Source organism: Morus notabilis, unplaced genomic scaffold, assembly GCF_000414095.1.
Source record: "Morus notabilis unplaced genomic scaffold, ASM41409v2 Scaffold176, whole genome shotgun sequence".
In the NCBI taxonomy this organism is placed as follows: Eukaryota; Viridiplantae; Streptophyta; class Magnoliopsida; order Rosales; family Moraceae; genus Morus; species Morus notabilis.
The window spans coordinates 426504-432399 of record NW_010368054.1 but is presented as its reverse complement, the minus strand read 5'-3'; positions in this window follow the sequence as shown (position 1 = coordinate 432399).

The window sequence follows — 5896 nt, the reverse complement described above, 5'->3', positions numbered from 1 at the left end:
TGGATTGGGTTAGATTTGAGTTCTAACGGATTAGTAACAGATTGAGATTTTTGTAATCTGCAATAACGGATTAGTTTGCGGATTAAGTGTTAATCTGTACGATCTGATTCATGAACACCCCTAAATTCAACATATTTATAATTTCTTAGCATTTTAAATGTTACTTACTTCAAATATAGCTATGAAATATATTATATGGTGCATTTTCTCTACGTTGTATTTACCTTTAACTGATAATTTGGTGTAACAGAAATCAAATTCCTCTTATTGGAGTGTTGAAAACCAAACATGCCTAATTCTGAGAGAAAATTAGTGTACTCATTTTGTGAATGCATTGTTCTAAGATTTTTATCTTGTATTCCTGATTAATACCCTTTTAACTAATATAATTTTTTAACTAAAGGGTATTAATCAAGTGTAAGTGTAAAAAGTAAAAATCTAATAACCATACATTTTAAAATGTATCTGTCTCTTTTTCAACTATTTCTCGTGGCTTTTCTAAAGTTTTCTCATGGATTTCATGAGTAGAAGGAAATTACCCGAGATTAGAGGCGCACAAAGATTTTTGGGCTAAACAACAGTCAAGGCTGGGCCTGGGGTTCTTGAAATCAGAAGCAAAAGGAATGAGATCATTGTAAAAAAATAGTTGATTTATTTAATTTTTGAATTTTGTTTATAATACGTCTAACTAATTTTATATGGCATGTCACACCAGAGAATTTAAGAGGAAAAAGGTTTTTCAAAATTTTTATTTTCCTCTTTTATTTTGGGTTTTTTTATTTTTGAGAAAAAATAGTTGATTTACTTATAATAAGTTTATTTTCTATATTCGTCCATGATTCTGAATCATGATTTATGGTTCTCTATAATGTTTTCTCTCACAAAAAATACACGTAAAACGAGAATAGTTCTGAATCATGATTCTGAATACATAAACCAAACATCCTCAGTTTTTTGATTTTTTTTAAGTCAAGTGTTTTTATATTTAATTTTTTAATATTTAATTAATTTCATTGAAATCAAATTAGAATTTTATACATCTAATTGATTTTTAATGGCATGTCACATCAATAAAACTGTTTTTATCATGTTTTATATAGATTAAAAGGCGTTTGATTTGTTTTGAGATATAGAGCATTTTAAATTGAGGTACATACTTCAGATGACATTTATAAAAATAATCCATTAGACTACCCTTCTAATATATAATTGTCACGCTATCAAATCTGTTAATCAAATAAATAAAAGGGGAAAAATTGATAACGTTTTAAAGTTCAGAAGGTACTAGACTAATTTTCAAAGTTCAGAAGATAAAACGATAAAGAGGCCCAAGTTCAGGGACAAAAATAAAATTTATCCTTGTTGTTATTGTTCGTTGAAATAATGGCCGTAAGCAAAGAAAGAGTGGCCTTGAATTTCTACTTTAGAAGAGAAGCATCTCCAGAATTCCATGGTTTTAGTGAGCTATATTTCATAAATGCATGGCGCCAAAGACACAATCTTGGCGTGGTTAAAGCAGAATTTGGTCACCGAAGATGATGTAGGATATTTTGAGCAAAGCTGTAGAAGTGAAGAGCAACAAACAAATAAAGAGAGACAATAAAAAGCTCTCATAAAATATCACATCTAACTTTTTCTGCTACAGTGAAAAGCTCTCATAAAATGTCACATCTAAACTCGAATTGAAAACTTGAATCCGCGAAGTGAACGAGGCCATGTTGGAGTTATCTCACTGTATTGTTTGGGAGGCTTCACTACGTAGAGAGTAGAGAGAACACGAGTACAAGAGATCTTGAATGCACAAAATAATCGTCACAGGAAAGATGGACGTGATTGAATGATGAATCCATGGTTGATTATCTTAGACTCCGTTCATTTCGTAGATTCGAGTTTAAAATTTGAGTTTTATTACAATAAAAAGCTCTTAGAAACAGTCACAATAATTTTTTTATTATAGTAAAAAACTCACATAAAGTCACATCTCAACTCAATTTAAAAACTCAAATCAGTGAACTAAATGTGCTCTTAATGTGGGTATTTGAATTAGAATTGTCTTTTGAACGTAGTTTGATCCCTTTTTACAGATGAAATAATCTCCTTTTAAAAATATTCTTTTGATCATAGATGATTCATTGGCTTTCCCAGTTCGTTCCAATAGTTAAAGTGGAGTTGACACGTAACGGCTAAGATCAAAGTACAAAATCCTACAACAATTACACAATTTGATTGGATTGTATTTTTTCCTCGATTAAGTAAGAATATCATACATGCATACATAAATACATACATGCATACATAAAAACATACGTACGTATATACACACATATACGTAAAAGTCAGGTAAATATTTTTGGTACCACTTTCATTTGATGGTTTTTGTTTTTTGAAGTAGAACAAATGGTACAGATTCTCAAAGCAATACATGAGAAGATCTTCACCTATATATTACTAACTCTACTTATCTCTAATATAGGCAGTAAATTGATTAAATAGGTTGAATCATGATTAATTACGTATTTTTTCGGTAGGAAATCATTATTATAATCATCACATCAACAATAAGTTAATTTAATTTAATTAAATGAAAAAAAATAAAATTACGTATCCAAAATTGTGTATCTAATTACTAGAGTATTAGAAAAAAAAAATCCTAACAACTCCTATTAAAACAGTTGGTAACTTGGTATAAGTTCATATCGTATTGCTTTCTTGAAACTTTTGCTAATAATGGCGGGTAAACTAATTGGTGACCACTGCTTCCTGTATAGAAAAGAGTTTCTCATGGTCTACTGGTAGTCTTAATTTTTAACCGTTAAATCATGTTAAAATCATATTAAATTAAAAAATATACAAAATAAACAGTTTTTAATACAGATCTAATAATTAAAAAATAAAACACTATCAAATATTCATTTTTTTTTAGTTTTACCAGAAAAGCTCCCAAAAAAAAGGAAGAAAAAGAAAAAACAAACGATAAATTCTGTGATACACAATAGTGAGCTTTTTCACCATTGAATTGAAGTGGTCCTCATGGCTCGTGTGATTCTCTTATACCGAACTGTATTGGAATTTGACTTAGCAGTGACACGGTTTCTTTTTTCTTTTTTTTTTTTTTGACACAGAAATTATATTCTACCGAAGTAAACATGCCTCTTTTTTTTATCTTTTTAAACAACTTTGGCTTTTCCATCTATCGTTTTGTATATCTTTTGCAAGTTGGCAATTAACCTTAGTTTTAAAGCAACACTTTTTATAATTTTTTTTTTTTTTTCATTTTAATGAGAAAGAATAGAATATAAAAATATTTTTAACCAACGGTCGGTGGGTCTGAGGACGTAGAAAGCAATGAACACCATCACCATTGGTTCAACTTTAAAGTTGATTCCTCTTTTTTTGAAAAAAAAAAAAAAAAAAAAAAAAAAAAAATTTTAGGATAAAAATAGCATCTCTTGGTTCATGGCTCATGATCTTTTTTTTTTTTTTTTTTTTCCTGCAGAGAAATTATCTCCTTTTTTAACAATTAATTGTTGCATGACAAAGAAAAAGTAGTGCAGTTGCTGAAATTAAAGTACGAAGTGAAACCAACTTTTTTGCAGCACTAACCATGCCATATGGTTCCCTTAACTAAAATTTTCTACTTTTTTTCCCCCTCTGTCGATCATTTGATAAAATAATTAGAGAACGTTTTTAAAAGTAAAGCTTTTGGTTAAAGCTAAGGATGGTGGACAACTAAAAATTTTGACAATTCAAATTGCTCATATTTTAGGCCATCATGCAAAAATTGGCGCTCTCATTAATTAATAGCAACATAGAAAAAGAAAAAACAAATTCTCTCTCTCTAAAATCACCTATCTTTGTATTAATAGTCTTTCAGTTAGTTTGTTTATATATACACACTTGTATATGTGTTATTTATTGAGCTAGTTCGAGGTAATTCCATAAATATTTGGGGCGTGTTTGACCGTATTATAATACAATAATACAAAATTTAGTGTAACTATCTTATTGTATAAATTAATACGAAAGGTAAATTGATACGGTTTATATCGTATTATTGACTCCTCAATTTTTATAAAATTACATTTTGATCCTAACAATTTTGTAAAATTACATTGTTGATACTTGAATTTGTAACATGCTCATTAAGGGTCTAGACCCAATCCTTTGAGTCCTGTGACATAATGGCTTGTTCCGTGGACTCAAACCACGCTCGTGGAACTCCTGTGGGTTGTAGTTTGGTGGGCCATTAGTGATCAAATAAGCTAATTTGTCTTTAATTTGACCCAATTTGAAACCCACTTGAGGGATTTTTTAGGATTAATCAAAATAAGCATAAATGAGTGATAAAGAATTTAACCTAAAAAAGTCGTCCTTTCACCCTTTGGAAGCCCAAAATTCCTCATTTCAGCCCTTAAAAAGCCCAAGACCCAAGCCCCATGCTTAGAAACTTTTCTTCAACCTGGAGGCTTGAGAAACCCAAAGTTTTTTACCCATTCGAAGGCTTTCCTCGTGACCAGATATGCCTCTCTAAGTACTTTTCGTGTCAGACATGTTTATTCACGTCTTCTCCACATCAGGCTGCCCATTCGGAGCATTCGTTCTGTAGCCTAGTGTCGAAGCAGCTTGATGTCAAAGCAAGTACAAAGGGCTGCTTAGTCATTCTCGTACAAACAATCGCGGATGAAGAATGTGGGAAGGAGTGATCACATAATTGATGGAGGAGTGACTCGAGAGGTGGATAAGGTTTTCGATGGAGAAGTGCTCCAAAGGCAATTTTCGGGCTGCTTTGGAGGCTCTACGTATAATGCTTCACAGGCGAATATAGCGCTGATATAGGGACAAAATATGAAGAAGTATGGTGAAAGGGGCTCCGAGAGAAAATACAAATTGTTCTGGGAGTGAAGAGACCTTTTGGAGCACTCACTGTGATGACTTGAACACTTCTAAAAAAGTGTGAAAAAGACTCTTAAAATACTATCAGCTGGTCGTGAAAGAGAATTGAAGAATGTTCTTGAGGAGCTTCGACTCTTAGAAATTATGGAGTTCTTCAAGAACTTGAAGAACATCAAGTCTTTATAACAAAAGACTTGAAGAAAACACTCAAGAAAAGAGAAAATGTGGAGTGATTTCTCAAGAGTTTCAATACTCAAGAGAGTCGATGGTGAAAAATGGGAATGATGAAAATGCGAGAGTAAAGGGGTATTTATAGGAGAAAATGAAAGTGCTTGACAGTTGCTCTGACGGAGGCTTGAACACTCAAATCCGTTAGGAGCAAGGCTGTCAGCTCCCTTTTCAATTTTGAAAAAAGATGGTTTGAAAATGGAATGGAATGTTCTTGAATGACATCATGGAGGAAAACGGCGGCGGGTTGTTGGAGCATTTCCATTTGGAGGAAAGGTGTCAGCTAACTTTCTGAATTTGACAAAGAGACACTAAAAATGGGATGAAGGACTTCTAGGAACTTGTTCCGGAGAGAAATCGACAGTGCTCTGATGGAGCATTGCACACGCCATTTCTTTTAGAACAAAATCACAGCTGCCTTTTCAGAGGCAAATTAACACCATAAAAATGGAAATACTTGGAGGTCAAATTCTGGATTTTGGGTTAACATGAAATGACTTCAGACCTAAAATTCCCAAGCGTTTTATAACATAATATACAATAATATTAAAATATAATATAATATAATAACACAATTATATAATATAATTGTAATATTGTAACAAATAACACCATGATTATATTAATAATTTTAATATTATTATTTTATTATATAATATGATCTTATTAATTATATGATATTATATTAATATAATTATGTTTATTATATTAATAATAATATAATAATAAATATAATTAAATATAATTATAATGTTATAATTATAATATTATTATC